Genomic DNA, 27,703 nt, shown 5'->3' with positions numbered 1-27,703 from the left:
GTTACATCTGCTTCTCTGCATTTCCTCATTTTACAGTGTGTGGGATGCAGTCATCTCTGAACAGGAATAGGCAACTGTGCACCTGTTACACCGTGCTTGATGCTCTGCATTGATGTACACTGGGCCCAGGTTTCCCTGGTGGACTGCTTGGGCCGTTCTTGTCATCTGGCTCTGAAGTCTTTGTTCGCAGAGGTGCACTTGCCAGGTGGGGAAGCCAGAGTTCTGGGGTCCTCTGATGAGGCCACTCTCACCCTGCTTATCTTCCCTGACATACCTAACAGATGAAGTTCAGGTGCGCGATGCACCTCAGGCCACAGTGTGGACTGTTGTAACCAAGCGAGTTATAGAGGAACGCCACCCTTTGAGACAAATTAAGGAGTCCTTTATTAGCCAGCGACCGTGAGGCAGCTAACACTCAAAATTCTCTTGGCCCCGAGGAAGGGGCTGTTTTTTATTTTTTATTCCGTGGTCTAAACAGGGGAGGGGGGAGTTTATTGAAACAATTTTTACAGAGGCAGAGCTGGCAAATAGTTAAAAAATTAATTGGTTACAAAAGCAGTTACAAAACAAATAAACAGTTCCAGGTGCAGGGCTTAAACTATCACAAAGAGAGAAATGCAGGGGTTTTGTGTGATATTCACTGAGTGTGTCCCCAGGAGCTGCTTGTGTGGCTTGCCTAAATATCTTATCAGTAAGTGCATTCCTGGACGTGCTTTGAGTCAATTTACACTAGTTATGGCCTTAAGGGAGGGAGGTAAAGGGGGCTGCACTTGAAGAAACTGAAATAGAGTCTGTCCGGCTCTCTCTCCGCTAGGAGAGAGTCACTCAGGTTAAAACAGGTAGGGTATCACAGGACCATGTACAATTCTTCAAACTCCAGCTTCAACTCTCTTTCTTATTGCTCTCTTAAGACAGTATATTTAGATCGGAGTAAATGAAAGTAAAGTTATTAGGGGATAAGATTAAAATCGATCCCATTTGTAAAAAGGGAAATAGATTATTTGTGAACTGTAATACTTTTTTTTTAGTGAAGAATCACCTTAAAACTTGGAACCTGGATACAAGATAATTCCTTCATTCTGCAAACGTTTAGTAGCAAACTATATGCCAGGACTGTGCTAGGTACTAGGGATACTCTGTGTATCCCTAGTATATAGTATATATACTAGGTTGAATATATAGTATAAGATGCCTTGGAGTGTCAGATAGTTTCATATAAATGGCTCATGCAGTATATAGACAGTGTGGTAAAAAGAGACTACTGAGATACACAAAGGACAGACAATAAAGCGTCCTTGAATGGTAGATAAACGTGTTTGGACTTTTCACTCAGGGCTGTTGAAGTTTTTGAAGCTCAGTTGTCTCAGAGTTTCGGTGTTTTCAAGCCCTGCTAAGCACTTTTTTCTAGCTGACGATTGGCCACCATTACTGATCATCTATTGGCTCTGTCTGATTCAGCAATCCCACCACTGAGTATTTATGCAAAGGAAAAGAAATCAATTTATCAGAAAGATAACTGTACTCGTGTATTTGTTGCAACACTATTCCCAGTAGCACAGACATAAAATCAAACTGAATGTCCATCAACAAATGATTGGAGAAAGAAAATGTAGAAAATATACACAATGAAATACTATTCAGGCATAAAAAACAGTAGAATCATAACTTTTGAAGACACATGGATGGAACTGGAGGCCATTGTTGTAAGTGAAGCAAGCCAGACACAGAGTAAACATCGTATTTTATCACTCATAAGCGGGTGCTAAAAGATGTGAGGGTATTGATGTAGAGAGTGGAATGATAATGGAGACTCTGCAGGGTGAGGGGATGGAAGGGGTGAATAGTGAGAAATTACTTAATGGGTACAATGTGCATTATTCTGGTGATGGATACCTAAAAGCCCTGACTTCACCACTATGCCATCCATGCTTACAGCAAAATTGCACTTGGAACCCATAAATTTATACAAAAAAAGTCTTAGATCTCTCTCTCTTCTCTCATAAGCCTCAGAGCTCAATGATCCCCTTGGATCTCCTCAGCCTGCTGAGCTGTGATTTTCCTACCAAAGGTGATTTTTGGCAGAGACAAGGGAGTGTTTCAGGAAGATGTTCTCAGGTGCACGCTTCTAAAGAAACATTGGAGACTCTTCTACTGGCCTTTATCTAGTCACTGCTTTAAGCAAGGAATAAAACATCTGTTGCTAAAGTTTGTAAAACTGTGTTTCCCACCCACCCTTCAGACCTGACAGAAGAGTTTTTAGGATTTTAAGGGAACAGCTTTTTCCTGACCCAAAAGGGCACAGTAGTGCAAAGGCCAATGTCACGTACGTACCTTTTCCCCATCTGTAAAATAACTTTCAGATACGATTCCCACACCTGGAATCAGTACAATGTTTTGACTGAGGTATTAGAAAAGCTTATGGGTTCATTATCATTTGAACATATGAGTAATGTAAAATTTAGGCAGAATTTTATTTGAAAGGATTATTTATGCAATTTCTGATTAAATGATTTATATTGCAGTTATTTCAAACAATAAAAATCAGGTCATTGTGTTTTAAGCTAGAAATATTTACAGTAACACATGGTCTTGATTATCTCACATGATGAATTGAAGATTAAAGCAAAATAATTTATCTTAGGGAATTCTGTGACAGTTTCTCTTTCTCTTTGCTTTAATAATGACTTCAAACTCTTGTACATGTATAGAGAACTCCTGACTAAAGATATTTTTTTGTCTATTGTGCTATGTTTCTGTAACTTTTTAAGATCTAGAGGAACATACAATTAGTCTCAGTTGGCCAACTAAATGTTATGGAGTCAGCTTCTGTGTTATGTGGTGAGCATTGAAGGAACGGTGGAGACAAGGCTGCTACCCTCACTGAGTCTGCTGAGAAAACCTGATGGAGTGTGGCAGGGAACATTCTGGGAGCATCCCAGGATGCCAAAAGCGCACACGGATGGAACACCTGCCTTAGAACAGGGCAGGGTCAGACAAGGAGAGGTGTCAGGAAAAACAAGGAAAGTTTAAAATGCCGGAATAGAAACACACTTGAGAAATCCATGGGGAATGAAAAGAGAATGGCTGAGCAGCAGCAGATTGTCAAAAAGGAAATCAAGAAGGAGCAGCCAAAGAGGTTGATGGAGAACCAGGAGAAAGAAGATGACACTGAAGCCAAGGGAAGGAAAGTGTTTCAACATTTCTGGGAAAAAATGACATGCTCTGTCTTAACCTTGCTGTTTTATGAGTCATATATCCACATTCCAGGTTCTGAGAAGTCCAGAACTAAGATGTTTCTTTTAATTTGCTTAACCCAACATTTGCCAGAATAATCTGGGCTCAGTGTGAGTGTGTGTGCATGTGTATGCCTGTGTGTTCTACTAATGTCTCACTGAGGCTAGTGCTGTACACAACATAATTTTTAAAACACTGGTTTTATCCATCTTTTTGTTCAGCTGCAGCAACATTTACAAAGGTCAACTTTGATCATGTGTCTTCATTACTAAAGGAAACAAAACAAACTAATGAATAAAGCCCACCTGGCAGTGGGCTGTACAACGGAGCCCACCTGGCTTGGCCTGGATGCCCTGTGCTGACCTGGCCGTGCTGTCTTCTGCCTGCTGCTTTGCCTCCCCTTTCCTCCTGGAGAAGGTAGAGATGCTCTGAGCTTTGGCCCGTCTGAAACATGTGTCCTTCCCCTCATGTGGCCCATGTTTTCCTGAGTCCACTTTAATCTCGTTTAAGGGTATAGAACTTTCCTTAAAGCTTTTGGTCAGGTCTCACTCTCTACGCTGTCTTCCTGCCCCTTCTACAATGTACATACTTTACTGATACATTAATTATGCTATACCAGCCCAGGTTTTTATTTCTATATCATTTTATATCATCGTCATTTTTCTTAGAGCTTAGTTCATTTATTTATTCAGTCTTTCCACAATATAATTGTACGTCATATAATTTCATATTTATTTTCATTGGTGTTTATATATCTTTTCTGTAAAAATGGAGGCTTTCTAAATAGATCTTCATTAATGTTGAAAGAACAAGGTTTCATGTCTTGGTCTCAGCCAAAAGGAGTTCCCCACATTACCAGGAGTGAAATAAACACTTGCATTGTTGCATTAGATATTCTTACAGAGAAAGAGAACCATGAGTAATGGAAAATTGCTAACTTTGCCTCAGGGAGACCAGGCTGATTCACTGAGAAAGTCTGAATTGGTTTAGAAAGCATAGTTCTGAGTTTTCTAGAAGGACAAAAGTTAGAGTAGGGCATAAGAAGTAATGCCCATATCAAAAAATTAGAAATATCTCAAATTAACCACCTAACATCACAACTGAAAGAATTAGAGAAGCAAGAACTCAACCACGAAGCTTATAGAAGACAAGAAATAACTAAAATCAGAGCTGAATTGAAGGAAATTGAGACATGAAAAACTGTTCAAAAGATCACTTAATCAAGGTTTTTGGAAAAAATTAATAAGATAGGGCACTAGCTAGATTAATAAAGAAGAAAAGAGAGAAGATTCAAATAAATAAAATTAGAAATGATGAAGGGAATGTTACCACTGACCCCAGAGAAATAAAAATAACAACCAGAAACTACTATGAGCACCTCTATACACACAAATTAGAAACATTAGAAGAGATTAATAAATTCCTGGACACATATACTCTCTCAAGACAGAACCAGGAAGAAATTCAGTCTCTGAGCAGACAAATTATGAGCTCCAAAAATTGAATCCATAATAAATAGCCTATCAACACCCCCCCAAAAAAACCCAGGACCTGATAGATTAATAAATTTTAACAGATGTACAAAGAAGAGCCAGTACCAGTCCTACTGAAACTATTTCAAGAAATAGAGGAGGAGGGACTCCTCCCCAACTTGTTCTACGAAGCCAGAATCATCCTGATACCAAAGCCTGGAAGTGACACAACAAAAGAAGAAAACTTCAGGCCAGTATCCTTGATGAACATCCATTCAATAATCCACAACAAAATACTTGCAAACTGAATCTAGCAACACATCAAAAGGCTAATTCACCATAATGAAGTAAGCTTCTTCCCTGTAATGGAAGGTTGGTCCATCATGGGCAAATCAATAAAATGTGATTCATAACATAAATTAAACTAAAGGTAAGAACCACGTGATTGTCTCAATAGATGTAGAAAAGGCTTTCAGTAAAATTCAACAAAGCTTCATGTTAAAAATTCTCAATAAATGAGGTATCAAAGGAACATACCTCAAAATAATAAAGGCCACCTATGACAAACTCACAGCCAACATTATACTAAATGGGCAAAATCTGCTAGCATCCTCCTTGAAACACGCACAAGACAAGGATGCCCTCTCTCACCACTCCTATTCAACATAGTATTAGAAGTCCTTTCTGGAGCAATCTGACAAGAGAAAGAAACGAAGGGTATTTAAATAGAAAGAGAAGTCCAACTACGTCTGTTTGCAGACAACATAATTATCTATCTAAACCCTATAGTTGCGACCCAAAAGCTCCTTAAGCTGATAAACAACTTCCACAAAGTTTCAGGACACAAAATCAATGTACGAAATTTGCTAGCATTCCTATACACCAAGAAAAGCCAAACTAAGAGCCAAATCAGAGAGGCAATTTTATTCACAATTTCCACAAAAAGAATAAAGTACATACGAATACAGCTAACCAGGGAGGTGAAAAATCTCTACAATGAAAATTACAAAACACTGCTCAAAGAAGTCAGAGAAGACACAGATAAATGAAAAATCATTCCATGTTAATGGAGAGAAATAATTAATATCATTTAAATGGTTGTTCTGCCCAAGGCTATTCCTATTAAACTACCAATGACATGCTTCATGGAAGTAGAAAAAAGCTATTCAAAAATTCATATAGAACCAAGAAAGAACCTAAGTAGCCAAGGCAATCCTAAGCAAAAAGAACAAAGCTTGAAGCATCACATTACCCGACTTCAAACTATACTACAGCAGTATAGTAACCAAAACAGCATGGTACTAGTACAAAAACAGACACATACACCAGTGGAACAGAATAGAGAGGTTAGAAGTAAGACCACATACCTACAACTATCTAATCTTTGACAAAGCTGGCAAAAACAAGCAATGGGGAAAAGATTCCCTATTCAACAAATGGTGCTGGGATAATTGGCTAGCGATATGCAGAAGATTGAAGTTGGACTTCTTCCTTATACCATAAGCAAAAATCACTCAAGATGGATTAAATACTTAAATGTAAAACACAAAACTATAAAAGCCCTGGAAGACAGCATAGACAATACCATCCTGGACATAGAAAGAGGCAAAGATTTCATGATAAGACATCAAAAACAACAAATACAACTATTGACAAGTGGGATCTAATTAAACTTAAAAGCTTCTGCTCAGCAAAAGAAATTATCAAGAGAGTGAACAGACAACATATAGAATGAGGAAAAATATTTACAAACTATGTATCTGACAAAGATCTAATATTCAGTATAAGGAACTTAAATTTACAAGAGAAAAACAAAAAACCCTATTAAAAAGTGGCCAAAGCCCTGACTTCTGAATGGCACTTCTGGACCCAGCCAGGGACTGAGGGATCTCACTGCCCTAAAGAAAAGAACACAGGCCTGTCTGGCTTTGCCAACTGCTAATTGTAGAGACCAAAGGCCTTGAGTGAACATAGGCAGTCGTCAGAAAGTGCATGCAGCAGGACTTCAGCAAGACCCGTGCTGTGCTAGCTTCAGGTCTGATCCAGGGCATCATAGTGGTGGTGGCCAGGGGTGCTTGTGTCTTTCTTCTCCCAGCTTTAGGTGGCTTAGAACAGAGAGAAAGACTCTGTATCTTTGAGAGAAAATAAGGGTAGGGAAAAAGAGTCTCTGGCTAGTAATCCAGAAAATTCTCTTGGATCTTGTTGAAGGCTGTCAGGGAGGTACTTCTCTGAGTCTGGAAGAATTACAGCATTATTGGGTATAAGGTGCCCCATAAAGCAGATATGGCTTAGATCACAACACCCAACTCTTTTCAAATATGTGAAAAGCCTTCCCATGAAAGACAGCTACAAATAAGCCCAGACAATGAAGACTACAATAAATACTCACCTTTTCTCTCTTTAAATTTTATTTTTTAAACCTCTCATATGGTGCTGCATGCCCAAGATTTTAATGTCCAGACACTGAAGAACATCTACTAGCATCAACACCATCCAGGAAAACATGACCTCACCAAGTGAACTAAATAAGGCACTGGGGACAAATCCTGGAGAAAAAGAGATATGTGATGTTTCAGACAGAGAATTCAAAATAGCTGTATTTAAAAAAAAAAAAAACTGAAAGAAATTTAAGATAGCAAAGTAAAGAAATTCCAAATTTTATCAGCTAAACTCAACAAAGAGATTGAAATAGTTACAGCAAATAAAGCAGAAATTCTGAGCTGAAAAATGCAATTGGCATGCTGAAGAATGCATTAGAGCCATGTAATAGCAGAATGGATCAAGCAGAAGAAATAGTGAGCTTGAAGACAGGCTCTTTGAAAATACATAGAAGAGAAAAAAGAAAAAGAATAAAAACAACAAATCATGCGGACAGGATCTAGAAAATAGCCTCACAAAGACAGATCTAAGAGTTATTTGTTTTAAAGAAGATGTAGAGAAAGAGGCAGGGGAGGATCTAGAAAATAACCTCACAAAGACAGTTCTAAGAGTTATTGGTTTTCAAGAAGATGTAGAGAAAGAGGCAGGGGTAGAAAAATTTATTCAAAGGGATAATAACACAGAACTTTCCAAACCTAGAGAAAGATATCCATATCCACCTACAAAAATGTTATAGAACATTAAGAAGATTTAACACAAAAAAGACTACTTCAAAGCATTCAATAGATCTTCCAAAAGTCAAAGATAAAGAAAAGTTCTAAACGAAGAAAGAGAAAAGGAACAAATAACATACTGGGGAGCTCCAACACGTCTGGCAGCAGACTTTACAGTGGAAACTATACTGGCCAGGAGAGAGAAGCAATAAATATTTAAAGTATTAAAGGAAAAAAACTTTTACCTTAGAACAGAATATACAGTGAAAATTTTCTTCAAATAAAAAGAAATACTGACTTTTTCAGACAAACAAAAGCTGAAGTATTTTATGAATACCATACCTGTCCTAAAGTAATGCTAAAGGGAGTACTTCAGTCAGGAAGAAAAGGACATTAACGAGCAATGAATGATCACCTAAAGGTAAAAAAAAAATCCTCACTGCTAATAGGATACAAATCAAAACAGAATATTATAACACTATAGCTGTGTGGTGTGCAAACTACTCTTACTCAAAGTAGGAATACTAAAGAATATCCAATCAAAAGTAATAACTACAACATTTCAAGACATAGCACAATAAAATATAAATAGAAGCAACAAAAAGTTACAAAGTTAAGGGATGAGCACGACCCGTCCTGAGCCGGCAGATGTGGTGGAAGCCCCAGAGCTCGGGAGCTCGCGGAAGGACTGGAGCGTGGGCTGAAAGGAGGCCGCCCCGAGAGCCGGAAGCCTGGGCAGGGGACGGAGGCCTCCGGCGCCCCCCAGCAACAGCAGGGCGGCACCACATTTGTCCTGCGCCAGGTCTGGCCGCCGGTGACGGCGGGACGCTCTGGGAGGCCGGCGGTGCTCGGGTGTAGAGGGAGACAGCTGCCTGGGGGCACCGGCGAGCGCCTCTGGGGGTCCCGGATCCGAGACCCGCGGTCCTGGGATGGCGGTGACGCCTGGAGTCGTGCGTGTGTTGCTGGGCCGGGCTCTTGGGGCAGCCAGGCGCCCCTGCTGGCGTCTAGGCTACACCACCCTGAATGCGCCCGCTCGCCTCTGATTTGTTGAAGCTAAGCAGGGTCGCTCCTGGTTAGTACTTGGATGGGATTCCGTCTGGTAATAGCCGGTACGGTAGGCTTTTGGCTTCCCGCTCTCTCCCTCTTTCCCCCTTTTGTTTCCGTGCTTCCCAACCGCCCCCCCGACTCTGCTTCCCCTTGACCGCCCCCGCTCCCCAGCCGAAGCCCAGGACCTCCTCCTGAAGATCCACCACTGCAGCACCGCCAGGCAGCAGCATCCCACCTCTTCTGACTCGCGGCAACCCCACCAGGAGCCCGACTCCAACCCGGGCAGGATGGGACTGACCCCGAGGGCGCAGGCGTGGGTCCCCTGAGGTCCCGGGTGTCTTCACACTCCCCGGACTCCCAGGCAATTCTATTCATTCATCCAGCGACGCTGCAACCGTCCAAGCCGGGGAAAGGGGCGGGCAGGGGCAGTGGGTCCCACAGACCCCAGCCAAGACCTCCGCTCCTGAACCCGTGGGCTGCTTTCCCCAGGGGAAGGACATTGTCTTCGCCAGCCACGAGGAAATCCGTCCCTGTGCACCCGGTTTCCCAATGCCACTGACTTCCTGTGAACTCCAGTTCCTGAGGAGAGGAGAGAGACCCAGGCCTCGCCCCATGGACAAGCTTGGCACCACGGCTCCCTCCAGACAAACGAGCACACTCTACAAATCTCGGGGCCCACCGCAACAAGGAGACAGAAAGAAGCAAACAAAGGAAGGACCTTATGAAAGGCACCCACAAAGCAACCAACCAATTCAAGAAAATAAAACACGTCTTAGGACTCCGTTGGTTTTCCCGGGTGGGGGGCCCTGACACCCTGTTCTAGCCCGGCCCAAGCACCCTCCACCCCACCCCGGCCTGCCGAAAGGTGCCCTGTCTACCTGAGCAGAGCCTCCCTCTCCAAGGCTCTGTTGCTGTCACTCTACCACTCCCTCACCCTCTCCCTTTCTCTACTTCCCACTCCACCTTGCGCTCTACTGTGGCGCTCTCTCTTCCCCCTTCTCTCTCTCTCCTCCCCCCTTCTCTGTCTTTCTCTCTCTATCGCTGTCTCTCTCTCTCCTGGTTCTGTTTCTCCATCGCTCTCTCCCTTGCTCTCCTTCTGTAGCAGGAGGAGCTGCAAACAAAACCTCTCAGACACCGAGTTGTAGAAGGAGGGGCTTTATTCAGCTAGGAGCATCGACAGACTCACGTCTCCAAAAACCTAGCTCTCTGAATGAGCAATTCCTGTCCCTCTTAATGGCTTACAACTCTAAGGGGGTCCGCGTGAGAGGGTCGTGATGGATTGTGGAAGCAGAGGGTACGTGACTGGGGGCTGCATGCACCGGTAATTAGATCAGAAAAAAACGGGACAGGGATTTTCACAGTGCTTTTCTATACAATGTCTGTAATCTATAGATAACATAACCGAGTAGGTCAGGGGTCGAAGTGGAGGCAGAAATTGGGCATAAGACAATATGAGGGGTGGTCTCCCTTCAAGCTATCTGTGTCTGTGTCTTTGTGTGCCCATGTGTGTGTGCCCGGGTGTGGTGTGTCTGTGTCCGTGTGTGTGTGTCTGCCCGCGTGCACCCGTGTGTATCCGTGTGTGTGTCAGGGTGGGTTTGCTCGTGGTAGTGGTGGGGTGTGTCTGGGTGTCCGTCAGCCCCTCTTTCCCAGGGTGAGGCTGCCGGGGCTCTAGTGCTGGCGTGGGGCAAAGCAGAGCCTTCCTGCCCCGTTGGCCACGGCGGGTCCTTGTCGGAACAAGCGACGATTGTGTAGGCGTTGTAAGAAAAATGGCCCGCGGGGCTGGGCCGTCTGTTCGCCCCGGTCAGCCCTGGCGGCTGTGGGTGTGTGGGGCAAGAGGGGGCCTTGAAGGAGGGGCAGCAAGGAATCCAAAATAATTTTTCCGCGGCAAGGCGGAGGACCGGAGGGGACCCCAGGACAGTGGGCCCTGGGCCCTGACGCCTCGGAGCACACCCCTTCCTGAGCGGGCCCCAGGTGTTGGAAGCTCTGGAGCTCGAGAGCCGGGGGAAGGCCTGGAGTGTCAGCGAGAGGGTGGCCACCTGGAGAGTCCAGAGCCCTGGCAGAGGAGGGAGGCTTCTGGTGCCTAGGCGGTCTCGCACGTGGTCTGGCTGCCGGCGACAGCGGGACGCTCTGGGAGGTCAGCGGAAAGCGCAGCGCGGTGACTGGTGGTGCTTGGGCGTAGAGAGGGAGAGCCGCCCGGCCAGGGGCAAGTGGCTCTGAGGTGCCTGATCCCAGCCTTGTGGCCCCGGGTTGCTGGTGACGCCTGGAATCAAGCGGGCGTAGTTGGACTGGACTCTTGGGCCAGCCAGGCGCCACTGCCATTGTCTATGGCCACACCACACGGAAAACGAGAGAGACCCAAGCCGCGACCCGTGGGCACGCTCAGCGCCACTGCTCCTGCCAAAGTGAGGGGCGCGCTCTACAACTTTCAGGGCCCACAGCACCAAGAGGACAGGGAGGAGCCAACAAAGGAATGAGGCTACGAAACGTACCCCCAAAGCAACCAACCAATCCAAGTAAAAACACGTCTCAGGGCTCTGTTGGTTTTCCCGCGTGGGTGGCCCTGCCCCCCTGTTCCAGCCCGTCGCAGACGCCCTCCACCCTACCCTGGCCAAAGGGGCCCCTGTCTACCAGATAGAGCCTCCCTCTCCAAAGCTCTGTTGCTCTCCCTCTCTAGCTCCCTCACCCTTTCCCTTTCTCTACTTCCCTCTCCACCTTGCTCTCTCTCAATCTCCCCGGTTCCTCTGTGTCTCTCTCTCGATCGCTGTTTCTCTCTCCTTCCGTTTCTATCTCTCCATCCCTCTGTCCCTTGCTCTCCTTCAAGCTGTCTGTGTCTTTCTGTGTCTGTGTGTGTGCTTGTGTTCCCGCGCGTGCGCCCATGTGTGTCTGTGTATTTGGGAGTGGGTTTGCTAATGATTGTGGTGGGTGAGTCTGGATGTCCATCAGTACCTTAGTCCTGGGATCAGGCTGCCAACTCTATTGCCAGCGCGTGGGTGTCACAGTTGCTGTGATATTCTCATACATGCAGGTGTGTGGATCTCGTTCATTTTCACGTAGACAACGAGAGCGAAACCACAGAGAAAAGAAACATCCCGTGCATCACGGCCTGACGATGGATTCCTGTTTCCTGCAAAATGGGGAGTCTCCAATATAGCCTGTTTGAAAACCGGAAAGGAGAGCACTGACACAATGGTGGTCTTCCACGCATTCCTGGAAGTTTCCGGGACCCCACAGAGCACGGGAAACAAACAGTCAACATGGTCACGCTTTCAGAGGGCAGAAACTTGAGCAACAGGAACCTTTGCAGAGGGCAAAGAAACGTGGAATCCAGAATCACGCTTCAGTTGGCCTAAGTGTGACTCCTGTGTGGATGGGACTATCCGCCTCGCGCTCTGTTGCAGGGCTCAACGTGGGGATATGTCATCTGTGAACCATGTGGATGAAAAACAGACAACCAGGTGAGTCTCGGCTCATTGCTCTCTGGGGAATTCGCTCATTCGGAAACGGAATTGGTCTGAATTGCTCTGGGATGAAGTAACCCAGGCTGGCGATCCAGACGGCTGCTGAGCGCCCCACCGGCCAACGGGGCTGTGGGCCCAGCACTTAGCCCGCACTGGGCACCCTACATTTTCCCGGAGTGCTGGGTCCTGTTGGTTCTGGAGGCAGAAGACCGTTTTTCTCTCTGCCTTCCGTTCTCTGTTTCTTGCTCCTTTTGTCCCTCGGTCCATCCTTCCCTCTGTTCTTCCTTCCCTCCCCCGGTTTTTTTCTCCCTTTCTCCCTCCCTCCCTCTTTCTCTCCCTTTCAGGGTCCCTCCTTCCACCCATTCTTTGCTAGCTCCATCCTTCCATCTCACTTTGTCTCCGTTCCTTTCCTCATCTCTGCCTGCCTTCCGTCTTGCCTGGAAAGGGCAGCACCTCGGTTTGCACGCGGTCTCGGGTCTACATTTAGTTGCAAGGCGCTTCATGGTGCTGGCAAGGAGGCTGGCGGGACAACGGTTGGCAAGTGATGGAGAGCGAAGAGACAGAGGAGTCGAGCCGCAGAAAGGACTGGCCTGGCTTCTGCCCCGGCCCAGTGTTTCTCGGACTGAGGTCTCCGCCAACCCGATTGAAGAACGCGGGGGAAAAAGGAATGAGAGCTCCGCCTGGGCTAGTTAGAAAACCTAGGCTGCTGCCTGGAAACCCGCGCATGCGCAGTAGACAGCCCGCTTCCGGGTACCTGGACCGGCCCTGGGATCCCCAGGATGCTCAGGAATTCTTTCTTGTCATTCTTGACAGCCCTCCTCTGTGTGGAGTCTCTCGCTGGACCTGGAACTCAGGGATCCTAGGCAGGTCAGCTGGAAGGGAAGACACGTCTCTCCATACCAAGCCTGAGGTTCACCGCGAAAGAGAGGCCGCCGCTCTGCCCCCACCCCGCCCCAACCCCGCCCAAACCTGCTCCTCCAGCAGAGCCCAGTGTTCATCCTGGCTGAGGAGTGGTTCCAGCAAAGCGGGCTCTTCCACGTCCTTCAGCTCCCCCAGTGGCGCCGGATCTAGGAAATGTTGTGCCTTTTGCTGAAACTCTGGGGTTGACAGGAGCTCATCTAACAGGCTGGAGGTGAGTGCAGACGAGCTCCCCGGCTCCTGGAGCGGTTGGGAGGCGCCTGGATGGCTGGCATCTGTGCTTGCCGCGGAGGCCTCGGGTCGCGATCTCCGGAGGTGGAGGTGCCCCGTCTTCGGGTTCCCACGTCACCCTGGCGACCTGGGGCTCCAGCCCCACCACGGATTCTGGTGGGACGTGGGTGGCACAAGCACACCTTGCCCCTGTGACTCAGCTTGAGGGGGCCCAAAATGAGCACGCGCCCAGGAGGCCCTCGCGCAGCGGTTTCTGGTCTTCCTGTCATTTGTTGGGGTGCGGAGGCCACCAGGGAGTCTGAGGATGGGACAGCCCCAGTTCCGGAGGAACCAGGGCAGGGAACACAAAGCCCCACATGCTCGGGCAGGTTGGGAGAGTCCTTCTGCCTGCGCAGCCTGGCTGGGCTGGAGCAGGGGGATGGCCCTTGCTGCCTGGCTCACGAAAGCCCCCTGTGGGAGAGCCCCAGGCGCGCAGGGCATGTGCGGTGTCGGAAGCGCCGTTCCCCATGCCCTGTTGTGGGTGAACTCGATAGAGGAGGGAGGAGGGTGACACCCACCGGTGGTGCCAATTAGTAACCACAGTGGCCTCAAAGAACTCAAATGAAAGGAAGACTTTCACGTCTTTCACTTGAAGTCCAGAGCTAGAAATGATTAAGCTTAATGAAGATGTAGAATTTTCATAGCTAGAGAGAAGTCAATGCTTGGCTTCAAAACTTCAAAGGATGGGCTGACTCTCTTTGAGGACCACTGCAGCTGGTGACTTTTAAGTTACAGCCCAGTGCTCATTGACCACTCTGAAAATCTCAGGGCCCTTAAGAATTATGCAAAATCTATTCTTTCTGTGCTCTAGAAATGGAACATCACTGTCTGGGTGACAGCACATCTGTTAATGGCATGGTTTACTGAATATTTTAATCCCAATATTGAGACCTACTGCTCAGAAAAAAAAGTGATTCCTTTAAAAAGATTGTTGCTTGGCCAGGCATAGTGGCTCACACCTGTAATCCCTGCACTTTGGGAGGCCGAGGATCACCTGAGGTCAGGAGTTCAAGACCAGCCTGGCCAAAATGATGAAACCCCATCTCTAATAAAAATACAAAAAAATTAGCCGGGCATGGTGGTAATACCTGTAATTTCAGCTACTCAGGAGGCTGAGGCAGAAGAATGGCTTGAACTCTGGAGGCGGAGGTGGCAGTGAGCCGAGACCACACCACTGCACTCCAGCCTGGGGAACAAGAGCGAAACTACGTCAAAAAAATAATAATAATAAAATAAAATAAAAGGAAAGAAAAGGAAAAAGGAAAAAAAAGATTGCTGCTTATTGACAATTCACCTAGCTACCCAGAAGCTTAGATGGAGAGGTACTTGGAAATTAATGTTATTTTCATGGCTGCTAATACAATATTTACCTTCAGCCTGTGGATCAAGGAGTGGTTTTGACTTTCAAGTGTTTTTATTAATTAATAATTGCATTTTGTAAAGGTATAGCTATCATAGATAGTGATTTCTTTGATGAATCTGGATAAGCTGAATTGAAAACCTTTTGGAAAGGATTCACCATTAATCCTTTCATGATATTTGAACCTCCTCCCGTGAATCACAAATGTCCTTAATAGCAATCCTTAAATGCAATTAAGGACATTTGTGATTGATGGGAGGAGGTTGAAATATTAACATTAACAGGAGTTTGGAAGAAGTTGATTCCAGCCCTCATGGATGACTTTGAGGGCTCAGGATGTCAGTGGAGAAGTCCCTGCAGATGTGGTAGAAATCGCAAGACAACTAGAATTAGAATTAGGGCCTTAAGGTGAGATGAAATTGCTGTAAACTCATGATGAAACTTGAACAAATAGGGAGTTGCTTCTTATGGACGAGCAAAGAAAATATTTTCTTGAGATGGAATCTAATCCAGGTGGAGATGCTACAAACATTGTTGAAATGACAACTAAGGATTTAGAATATTCCATAAACCTAGTTGATAAAGCAGCAGCAGGGTTTGAGAGGGTTTACTCCAATTTTGAAAAAAGTTCTACTGTTAATAAAATGCTGTCAAACAGCATCACATGCTACAGGGAAATCTTTTGTGAAAGGAACAAACTTCATTGTTTGAAGAAATTGACACAGGCACCCAACCTTCGGCAGCCTCCACACTGATTAGCCAGCAGTCATCAATATAGAGGCAAGACCCTCACCAGCAAAAAGATTATGACTTGGTGAGGCTCAGATATTCATTCGCATTTTTTAGCACTGATGTATTTTAACTTAAGGTATGTACACAGTTTTTCAGACATGCTATTAATTGCTAATTAATAATTAAATACTCATTAGACTACAATATAGTTTAAGCATAACTTTAATAAGCACTGGGAAACAAAATGTTTATGCAACTAACTTGATTGTAACAGTTGCCTTATTGCAGTGGTCTGGAACCAAACCCACAATATTTCTGAGGTGTGCTTGTAAGTTTTTGGTTGTAACATTTGCCTTATTGCAGTGGTCTGGAACCAAACCCACACTAACTCTCAGGTGTGCTTGTAGATTTTTGGTTGTAACATTTGCCTTCTTGAAGTTGTCTGGAACCAAACCCACAATATCTCTGAGTATGCTTGTAGGTTTTTGGTTGTAACATTTGCCTTATTGAAGTTGTCTGGAACCAAACCCACAATATCTCTGAGTATGCTTGTAGGTTTTTGGTTGTTCTTTGTTTTGAGATGGGGTTTCGCTCTGTCGCCCAGGCCAGAGTGCAGTGGCATGATGATAGCTCACTGCAGCCTCAAACTGCTGGGTCAAGTTATTTTTCTACCACAGCCTCCTGAGTGGCTGGGACTACAGGCATGCAGCACTATGCCTGGCTATTTTTTTTTAATACTTTTGTTGTAGAGACGGGATCTCACTATGTTGCCCAGCTGGTCTTGAACTCTGGGGCTGAAGCAATCCAGCCACTTCAGACTCCAAAAGTGCAGCCATTACAGGCTTGAGCCACTGCACCCAGCTTGTCTGAAGTTCTTAAAACAAAAACGGCCAGGTGTGGTGTCTGACGCCTGTAATCCCAGCACTTTGGGAGGCCAAGGCAGGTGGATCACAAGGTCAGGAGTTCGAGACCAGCCTGGCCAAGATGGTGAACCCAGTCTCTACTAAAAATACAAAAATTAGCCGGGCGCAGTGGCGGTCACCTGTTGTCCCTGCTACTTGGGAGGCTGAGGCAGGAGAATCTCTTGAACCCGGGAGGTGGAGGTTGCAGTAAGCCGAGATCGTGCCACTGCACTCCTGCCTTGCGACAGAGCAAGATTCCATCAAAAAAAAAAAGAACAAACGTAATTTAAAAGATTAAAAGTTAAGATAGATTTTTACAAATGTATATATCTACCATTACAGTATCATACAGAATGGTTTTACTGCCGTGAAGTTTCTCTGTTGTCTGTGTATCCATCTCTTCCTTCCCCTTGGTCCATGGCAACCACTGATCTTTCTACTGTTCCCATAGTTTCACCGTTTCCAGAACGTCATATAATTGGAATCGAACAGTACGTAGACTTTTCGGATTGGCTTCTTCTTTTAGCAATATGCATTTAAGTTTCCTCCATGTATTTTTTTGTGGCTTGATAGATCATCTCCTGTTAGGGGTGAATAATATCATATTGCCATTATACTTTTGTCATGACTCAGAAAGTACAATGTGAAGAGTAAATAAGTATGAATGTGCACTGTAAGCTTTGAGTGATAATGAAGGGTCAAGGTAGGTTCCTGGTTGTCACAGGTGTGCTCCTGTGAGGCAGGAAGCTGTAGTGGGGAGGCTGTGTGTGGGGAAAGGGACATATGAGAAGTCTTTACTCTCTGCTCCGTTTAGCTGTGAACCTGCACTTCTCTAAAAAATAAAATTAGTTAAAATTAAGAGCAAAAAATTAGAAAAATTAAAACATTACAATGTGTCATATAGTTTTCACATCACAAGACAGAAAAAGACATAATAAAAGAAACTGTAGAAAACAACAAGGATAGGAATAAAAAACATCAGTGATAGAAGGCAGAAGACAGAAACGTGGAGCCAAACACATTATTTTATTTTAATCATTAGTTATACTCATTTATACTAATTTATATTGATTTAACATATTAATTTTGACAAAATGGCATTAAAGGAGGTTTGAGAAATTTGCATGTCACATTCTGGATGAGAGGACTCAATAATATTAACTCTTTAGTTTGCTGTAAATCATTTAAAAATATGCTCAAATTCCAATAAAAATTCCAAGAAAAATATTTTCGAACAAGAAAATGTGATTTTTAAATCCACATATTGAACACACACGAGAGCCAATTTTATAAAATTTACTATAACATATTTAAGATTGTTATTACTATTCAAAATTAAACAAATTTGAAATGGCACAAAAATAAACACATTAATGAAAGAGAAACAAAAACACAGAAATTGAGTGTAATTTTATCTAGTAACGGTAATATTTTAAACCCACAAAACAGAGCAATTTTTCCATTTATGATGTTAAAATATTGGGTAATGATTTGAGAATATAAAATGATAGAATTGAGTCCTGGTCCCACACCTTACATAAAAGTTAATTCCAGTATTAAATGTAAAAAAAAAAAAAAAGAGAGAGAGAGAGAGAGAGAAAAGAAAAGAAAATTAGATGTACCTGTGTTTTATGACCTTGAGAATGAATGAATGTCTTCTAAAATCAAAATTGCAAACAGAAACTATATAAAAAGGAATAAACCTAACGTACCTAAAACGTACATTCTTACACATTTCCACACCAAGTAAATAGGACAAAACAAACTGGGGACATTTTTACAACAATTATGTTAGATGAAACTTAAAATCCTTATGACATATACAATGTATAAAACAGTATTATTACCACTATTATTACTACCATTATGATTACCTGGTCTTCCCACGCACCAGTCCTCTTCCGGTGCCCTATGGTGAAACAGAGCCCTCCGTCTCTGGCCACAGTGAGGGATCCATCAGGAACCCTGCCTAAGCCCTCAGAGGGTGTGAGCCAAACCAGGACATCACATTCCCTCCTGCAATGACGCAGATATCCACTCACGACAGAGATTTGGTACCTCTCTGGAAAAGCTGTGTAACAATTATTGCAGAAACTTGTTTCTTATGTTCCCAGACACATGGAGAAAGCTGGTCTGGAAGACTGATGTCCACATGCTAAGAGAAGCAGTCACTCATAACACACACTGCACACACCACACCATGTGCACACACACCCCACACACAGACACCACACAAACAGCACACACACCATGTGCACACGTGAAGGGGTGGTCTGCCCCTCCACACTTGTGGGCGTTTCTCATCGGGTGGAACAAGAGACTTGAGAAAAGAGACACAGAGACGAAGTATAGAGAAAGAAAAGTGGGCCCAGGGGAATGGCGCTCAGCATACGGAGGACCCACGCTGGCACCAGTCTCTCAGTTCCCTTAGTATTTATTGATCATTATCAGGCGTTTCTCAGAGAGGGGGATGTGGCAGGACAATAGGGTAATAGTGGAGAGAAGGTCAGCAGGAAAACATATGAACAAATGTCTCTGCATCATAAACAAGGTAAAGAAAAAAGTGCTGTGCTTTTGATGTTCATATACATAAACATCTCAATGCCTTAAAGAGCAGTATTGTTGCCAGCATGTCCCACCTCCAGCCCTAAGGCAGTTTTCCCCTATCTCAGTAGATGGAATATACAACTGGGCTTTACACTGAGATATTCCATTGCCCAGGGACAAGCAGGAGACAGATGCCTTCCTCTTATCTCAACTGCAAAGAGGCCTTCCTTTTTACTAATCCTCCCCAGCACAGAACCTTTATAGGTGTCAGGCTGGGGGATGGTCAGGTCTTTCCCTTCCCATGAGACCATATTTCAGACTATCACATGGGGAGAAACCTTGGACAATACCTGGCTTTCCTAGGCAGAGTTCCCTGTGGCCTTCCGCAGTGTTTTGTGTCCCTGGGTACTTGAGAGTAGGGAGTGGTGATGACTCTTAACAAGAATGCTGCCTTCAAGCATTTGTTTAACAAAGCACATCCTGCACAGCCGTTAATCCATTTAACCTTGACTTGACACAGCACATGTCTCAGGGAGCACTGGGTTGGGGGTACGGTTACAGATTAACAGCCTCTCAAGGCAGAAGAATTTTTCTTAGTACAGAACAAAATGGAGTCTCTTATGTCTACTTCTTTCTACATAGACACAGTAACAGTCTGATCTTTTTCTTTTCCCCCCACACATGCATACACACCCCACAGACACCGCACACACTGCACACACACCCCAGACACCACACCCACTGCACACACCACACCATATGCACACACACAACCCAGACACCATACACACTGCACATACCTCATGAGCACATGCACACACATCACACAGACACCACACACTGCACACACACCATGTGCACAAACACCACACACACTGCACACACACCATGTGCACGTATACACACCCCACACTGCACACACACACGTGCACACGCACACACCCCAGAGACTACACACCGCACACACCACTCCATGTGCACACACACCCCACACACAGACACCACACACTGCACACAGCCCACCACACTGCACATGCCACACCGTGTACATGCACACACCACACACACACCACACACAGTGTACACAAGCACACATGCCCCACACATACACCACACAGACACCACACACACTGCACACAGCACAACATGCATACACGCACACACACCCCCACACACCACACATACTGCACACATACCACGTACACACACACCCAACACAGACATCACACACTGCACACACACCATGTATACATGCACACAAACCCCCAAACATCACACACACCACACACCATGTGCACGTGCACACACCCCACCACAGACACATACACTGCACACAGACCAGGTGCACACACGCACACCCCTGATACGCCACACACACACCATGTGCACACACACACCCCAGACACCACACACACTGCACACACACCATGTGCACATGCACACACATCCCCACACCACAATGCACAATGTGCACACACGCATACCCCCCACACACCGCACACACTACACCACACACAAGAATCTACTACACACACAACATACACATACAGCACCACACACACCCCATACTCCCCACACACATCAAACACACGCCCCACACATACTCCCCACACACTGCACACGTATATATAGCACCACACAGAGCACACACATCACATACACACCACACATACTGTGCACACACACACCACACATTCTACACTCATCACACATCAAACACTACACACAGTACACACACATCCAGCACCATACACACACACATCACATAAACCACAAACTGCACACACATATATCATACGCACACACCACACGTAGTACACACCCACCACACACACATACACCACAAACACAGCACATATACACACCATGCACCACCCACAAACTACACACAGTATACACACATAACACCCACAATACACACTACACACACATATACATACCCCATGAACCTACTACACACAAAGACCACAAACACACACCATACATACACATCACACACATACACCTGCGCACACCTCACAGCATACATACAATCCTCACTTTTAGAAATTAATTTGGCTTTTAAGGAGCCTGGATAGTAAAGTATTTTATTGGCATTTGAATGAACCAAAAAAATGCATATAAATACACAAGCGTAACTATAAGGGCAAAAGTAGTACTTTCGAAATCACAACATTAGATTAAACCATGTAAATTTTTTATTGTTTTTAAAAAATCGAGTCTTTCTCATCTTACGATAAATTATTTACCAGAGTAAATAAGCTTCTTACTGAGGTCAAAAGACTTTCTGGAAAAACTTCTCCTTGATGAAATTGCACTTAAAACATCACTTCCATCATGAAGTATTTAAGATGGTCTTGGTCCTTTTCCTGTTATGTGGAATCGTCAATTCAAATTTTAAAAGTGACGTTGAGATGTTTTTCATCTATTATTTTAAAAACGTTGAAGGCGTTTTTAATTCTGCCTTCAACAGAGATCGACATACCTCTGATTATGATGTAAAACTGAACACGTTACTCTGACAGGCTTTCTTTTCTGCAGCGCAGCTACCATCATTATTAATAAGGATTGAAGGCTTTTACTCCATGCACAATCTGTATTCCCTGCTTTATAAAGAATAGAAATCTAATTCTCACTATGAAGGCAGATAAAAGTAATCCCTTCAACCTATAGATGAATCATTTACCAAAGCACTCAGACTTTAAATAGCATTTATCAAATGTGTCTATATTTCTATGCAGATTCATAGAAAGAACATGTAGTTTAAATCATTGCACATTTTATGCTTTTAATGAGTTGTGATGGTCATTAGTATTTTTATCACATTTCCCCAAAGGTAGGCTAATTACTGTTTTTATTTTCAGCTAGAAATATAAAATGAATTTTCTATTTTTGAAGACTTTGAAACATAATCCTTGGAATATAATATCTGTGTATAATATCTGTGGAAAGCATGAAAGCAACATTCAAACAGTATGCATTTTTTCCAGATTGAAAATTTACTCTACAATAACATTCATCCTTTTTTCCTGATGGGCACATAAAAGTCAACATTTCTGACATTGCTGGATGTTATTTACATTAAACTTGCCTCAGATTCAGGTGTTGCAGAAACTGGACAAGAGGCCACAAGGTACACAATACACACACACACACACACACACACACACACACACAACTTGTATTATTATACTTACCTAAGTGTCTAAAGAGGTGGATAAATATATTAGATTGCTCCAGAACAAGGATTTTTATGGGGCCTATTGGAAAGTATGACTGCAGTTTGAGTGAGATGCCTGTAAGAGATTCAATTTTGCCACTAATGGAGTACCCAATTTTAAAAATACTGACAGAAGGGTTATGAGATAGAAATTTTCACCTAGATCTATTGGAAATATGCTACTAGATTCTGTAGTAAAAAGACTGGTGTGGTAATTGTAAAACACATCTGATATCTAAACCTTTGTTTGTTTTTTACCTGAAATCCTTATAGGGGTGATTGTGTATGTCAATTTGAATCTTCCCATCAACAAGATAAATAAATACATAAATAAACAGCCACCTGCCTGTATAAATTAGTTCACCTTTTCTATATTTTGAGGGCAGTGCTTCTCCTCCTTTGACAGCCACAAGTTTCACCCGGGGATCCCTTAAAATGCAAAACCATAGCCCACACTTTGACAAGCTTGGATAAGAGGCCAGAGCTTTGAAATGAGTGTGTAGCTGACTGTGCTAAGATTCTGCTGCTCATTTGGGCACTGGCTCATCATATAAACAAAGCCTAGGACCTCTATTCCTTGCTGGAAAAGAAATACACATACATAGGATGTGACTGTGCATATGGAATATCTGTTGTGTTCTGGACATTGTGCTAGACAACAGAGATAAGAAGTCAAATAATCCTTTGTCTCTATCTGAAAAGAGCTTCCTACACACTGGCTTCTGAGGTCTTTGAAACTAGATTCACTTTCAGATTTGACTATTATATTTATGATTTGATATTTTCATTGAACCCCATGATATGATAAAGTTTTCTAGAACCTGCTAGAATAATTGACTTTCCTCTCAGCATTATGAAGCCACTGGGGCACATAAGTAGTTCATTTATGTTTCTATTTAACCAGACAGGAACAACTTGAGCTACTTTTCTAGCCACTTTTGTTTAGAGCTGTTTTTGTTTGTTATTTTTGTTTGTTTTTGAGACAGGTCTCACTCTGTCACCTAGGCTGAAATGCAGTGGCGTGATCGGAGCTCACTGCAGCCTCTACCTTCTGGGCTCAAGCAATCCTCTCACCTCAGCCTCCTGAAAAGCTGGGACCACAGGCTCATACCACCATACCCTCCTAATTAAAAATTTTTTTTTGTAGAGACGGTTTTTCCATGTTTCTTAGACTTGTCTCCAACTCTTGAACTTAAGCAATCTGCCTGCCTCAGCCTCCTAAAGTGTAGAGCTGTGTTTTCAGTCTTTTTTTGAGCTGTTTTACAATCCAGCTTTGAATTGATAACTTTGGATTCATTCTGACATTTACAGATTTTACATCCTACTTCACAAGATGCTCATAGCCTTAATCCATTACAGCCGCTGCCTCACATCCATCTCTGCTCATAGCCTTGATCTATTACAGTAGCCACCTCGTCCATCTCTGCTCATAGCCTAAACTTATAGAAGCCAGAGGGAAGAAATGGAAGCCAACGTGAGATCAGAACACACATTTTATAAGAGTATAAGAAATTTAAATATAGCAAAGTATATCATGAAGTTTGTAAAAGATGTGCATGGCTAAAATTTATTCTTAATCAATATATTCTATAAATTGGGAGAAAATATTAAACACATGAAAAATAAGGAACTTGGGCTGGGTGCGGTGGCTCATGCCTGTAATCCCAGCACTTTGGGAGGCCGAGGCTTGCGGATCACATGGTCAGGAGATCAAGACCATCCTGGATAACATGGTGAAACCCCGTCTCTACTAAAAATACAAAAAAATTAGCCAGGGGTGGTCGTGGGTGCCTGTAGTCCCAGCTACTCGGAAGGCTGAGGCGGAAGAATGGCATGAACCTGGGAGGCAGAGCTTGCAGGGAACCGAGATCACGCCATTGCACTCCAGCCTGGGGACAGAGCGAGACTCCGTCGCAAAAAAATAAGAAAGAAAAGTAAGGAACTTTCATCATTAATATATAACTAATATGACAAGAATGTGGTTTATGTTTTTATCTTTGCAAGATTTAGGAACATTTAGTGGAAGGAGGAAGAATTTATAATCATGGGGAGCGTGTATGATACTGGAGGGAGGCTTCTGACAAGGGGGAAATGGCATCACGAGGTATGCTGTGGTCATAGCTATGTGGGAGCGCAGCTAGCTGTGATCTCCCCCATCAAACCCACTGGGCAGTGTTCAGTTACCAACATTGAGATAGAGCTCACCCACCCAGGACAGAAGAGAAAATATACACTGCAGTCAGAAGCCACTGTGTAGGAAGCTCCTTTCAGAAAGAGGCAAGGGATATTTGATTTTTTATCTCTAGTGTCTAGTACAATGTCGAGAACACAACAGACATTCCATATGCACAGTCATATCCTATGTATCTGTATTTCTTTTCCAGCAGGGACTGGAGGTCCTAAGCTTCATTAATATGGTGAGCCAGTGCCCACATGAAGAATAGGATCTTAGCAATGTCACCTGGACATCCATTTAAATGCTCTTGTCTTAGCTAGTCAAAGTGTGGTCCATGAGTTTGCATTTTAATAAGAAGATGCCAGGGTGAATCTTGTGCATGTTACAGGGAAACACTGTCCTACATCGTATCTGACAGGCTCTCATAGTCGCCATCATCACGGGAATCTTGCACACGTTACAGGGAAGCACTGTCCTACATCATATGTGACAGGCTGTCATATTCACCATCATCACGGGAATCTTGTGCATGTTACAGGGAAACACTGTCCTACATCATATGTGACAGGCTCAAATAGTCACCATCATCACGGGAATCTTCTGCATGTTACAGGGAAGCACTGTCCTACATCATATGTGACAGGCTGTCATATTCACCATCATCACGGGAATCTTGTGCATGTTACAGGGAAACACTGTCCTACATCATATGTGACAGGCTCAAATAGTCACCATCATCACGGGAATCTTCTGCATGTTACAGGGAAGCACTGTTCTGCATAGTATCTGACAGGCTGTCATTGTCACCATCATCACGGGAATCTTGGGCAAGTTACAGGGAAGCACTGTCCTACATCATATGTGACAGGCTCAAATAGTCACCATCATCACAAGAATCTTGTGCATGTTACAGGGAAGCACTGTTCTACATAGTATCTGACAGGCTCTCATAGTCACCATCATCATGGGAATCTTGCCCACGTTACAGGGAAGCACTGTCCTACATCATATGTGACAGGTTCTCATAGTCACCGTCATCACGGGAATCCCCTGCATGTTACGGGGAAGCACTGTCCTACATCATATGTGACAGGCTCTCATAGTCACCGTCATCACGGGAATCCTCTGCATGTTACGGGGAAGCACTGTCCTACATCATATGTGACAGGCTGTCATAGTCATCATCATCACGGGAATCCTGTGCATATTAAAGGGAAGCACTGTCCTACATAGTATCTGACAGGCTGTCATAGTCACCATCATCACGGGAATCTTGTGCATGTTACAGGGAAGCACTGTCCTACATCATATGTGACAGGCTCTCATAGTCACCATCACCAGGGGAAGCTGCATTTAGAGCATTTAACTATATGGGCTCTGAAATCAGATAATTTAAGTTTAAACTTATTTCTACTTCTTACTAAGCAGAGAACTCTGGGGTGAAAACTTTACAAGACCCAGTTTTATCATGTCCAAATTAGAGGCATGGTGAAATTATAGCATTTTGCATAGAATACTGTTTTAAGTATAAAATGAAATAGTAGATAGTAAGCTTCTGCCATACACTGACTGCACAATAAATATTAGTTAATAGTAACTCATTTAATCCTAAGGTCTATAAATTTGTGCACAATAATTTTTTGTGACTACCCAAATTTTCATAATTAGTCTAGATTTAAAATCAAGGAATGTTCTTATGTGTAGTTGGCAATCAATATGACATGCCAAAATTATATGTAAGTATTTTATTGATGGTGGGGATATAATAAATTTACCATCAAAAGAGAGACGATACTCTATATTTGCAGACTCCAGAAAGCTGTCTCTCACATAAGAATTTGCAATTTCTGGGGGAAAAGAAAAAGTTGATTGTGCAAATAAACATTACCATGGAGGCTTCTCTATGGCAACATCAAAAATGAAAGCTGATTCTCATCTTCCTAACAATCTGCAAAGACGAGAGAAACACAACCTACTGAGCATCAAGTTAAAGAAGGAGAGAATTTGAGTGGCACAGGAGGAAATCATGTCACCGCTAGGGAAATCAATATGACCAGTGCTCCTCTGCCCTCCTCCGAGGCTAAGGATGGGTTAAATATCAGTGGCTGACCTCAGGTAATGGAATGAGCAAAAAAGCTATAAAAATGCATGCATTACATAATTAAGAGGGTGGGAAGGGATTTTTTTAAAAAGGCAATTCCTACTTGGGTTCCTTCCTGTTCACCCCATTGGCCTAGAATTCTGGGAATGGCTGCAGACAAAACAAACACTGAGCAGATGAAATTCCCAGTAATTTACTCGTCAAACATACTCAGCCAGGGGGATGACACTGCATTTATGCAGGTCTACCCAGGGTTGCACTCTGGAACAGAGGGTGTGGGAGGCAGGCTTGATAGAAATCAGAGGGTGGAGTAACCCCTGGTCCCTTCAGGGATGTGCTTGACTAATTCAGAGTTTTGCAGTCTGGTGGGGCCATGAAAGCCATTAGGCTGAGAACATGGTGGGGTGCTGCATGAAATTTTAGGTGTCACAATACAATTGACCCCTGATGCTTTAACATCAGACATTTATTTTCATGATGACTAATATTTTGAGAGGCTGAGAGAAAGCTGCTGAGACATTGTAATAAGTGCTTAGGGATATGAGAAATTAGGAAGGCCACAGTTATGAGTAATGTAATGTGGAAACCGATGCAAATCTACTGCCCCCATTTATTTAGCAGGAGGCAGGAAAAGTGATCTGGGGTCTCTGGCAGCACAAGCCTGTTCATAAATATTTGGGTGACATCATGCATTCCCCATGCATTGGTTTAGAGATCTGGGGTCTCTGGCAGCACAAGCGTGTTCATAAATATTTGGGTGACGTCATGCATCCCCCATGCATTGGTTTTCATGTCTCCAGTGAGTTGTTGGGCAAGTCTGATATTACTGATCCACACGCAGCAGGCAGCTTCCTGTACGGAGCTACCTCCACCCCTTGGACAGTCCAGGACTGAATGGTTGTCAAAAATGTGAACTCCTTGATGTCCAGTAAAGGCAACTGAGGGAACTGTGTAGCATTGGTGTAAAAAGTGCAATTTCCTAAGAAGCATGAACTTAAGAGTAATCAAAGCCTGTGGCAACAGTGGAACCCAGCAGGGCGTCCACTCGCTGCTTCGTAACTTAAATAGGGATTCTTTGAGGAGCTCAGTCTATCTCTCAACTAAAGCAGCTGCCTGCAGCCTATAGGGGCAGTAGAAGCCCTACTGGACACTTTCACAAGCCTAGCACTGTGTT

General features: G+C 44.0%; 1 protein-coding gene and 1 long non-coding RNA gene across 4 annotated transcripts in view; one reads left to right on the top strand and one right to left on the bottom strand.

Annotated features, from left to right (window-relative positions):
* Positions 1-27,703, top strand: part of LOC112207528 (uncharacterized) — a 160,926-nt gene that overhangs the window by 120,137 nt on the left and 13,086 nt on the right. Inside the window, exons 4-5 of one of the 3 annotated variants that reach the window (XR_010155946.1) lie at positions 11,871-12,300; positions 13,117-13,435. This is a non-coding gene — a long non-coding RNA (uncharacterized LOC112207528). Of the gene's footprint in view, positions 1-11,870; positions 12,301-12,748; positions 14,883-27,703 lie in introns of those variants that run through there. The other 2 variants (XR_010155945.1, XR_010155947.1) reach the window with 2 other exon arrangements.
* LOC134809668 (protein FRG1B-like) overlaps positions 15,790-27,703 on the bottom strand; it is a 39,211-nt gene continuing 27,297 nt past the window's right edge. Inside the window, exon 5 of the mRNA XM_063807686.1 lies at positions 15,790-17,066. The gene's annotated coding sequence lies outside the window, so the exon portion shown is untranslated. The remainder of the gene's footprint in view (positions 17,067-27,703) is intronic.

The sequence above is a fragment of the Pan troglodytes genome, chromosome 23 (genome assembly GCF_028858775.2).
Source record: "Pan troglodytes isolate AG18354 chromosome 23, NHGRI_mPanTro3-v2.0_pri, whole genome shotgun sequence".
Lineage (NCBI taxonomy): Eukaryota > Metazoa > Chordata > Mammalia > Primates > Hominidae > Pan > Pan troglodytes.
This window is presented reverse-complemented; position numbering and strand designations above follow the sequence as displayed.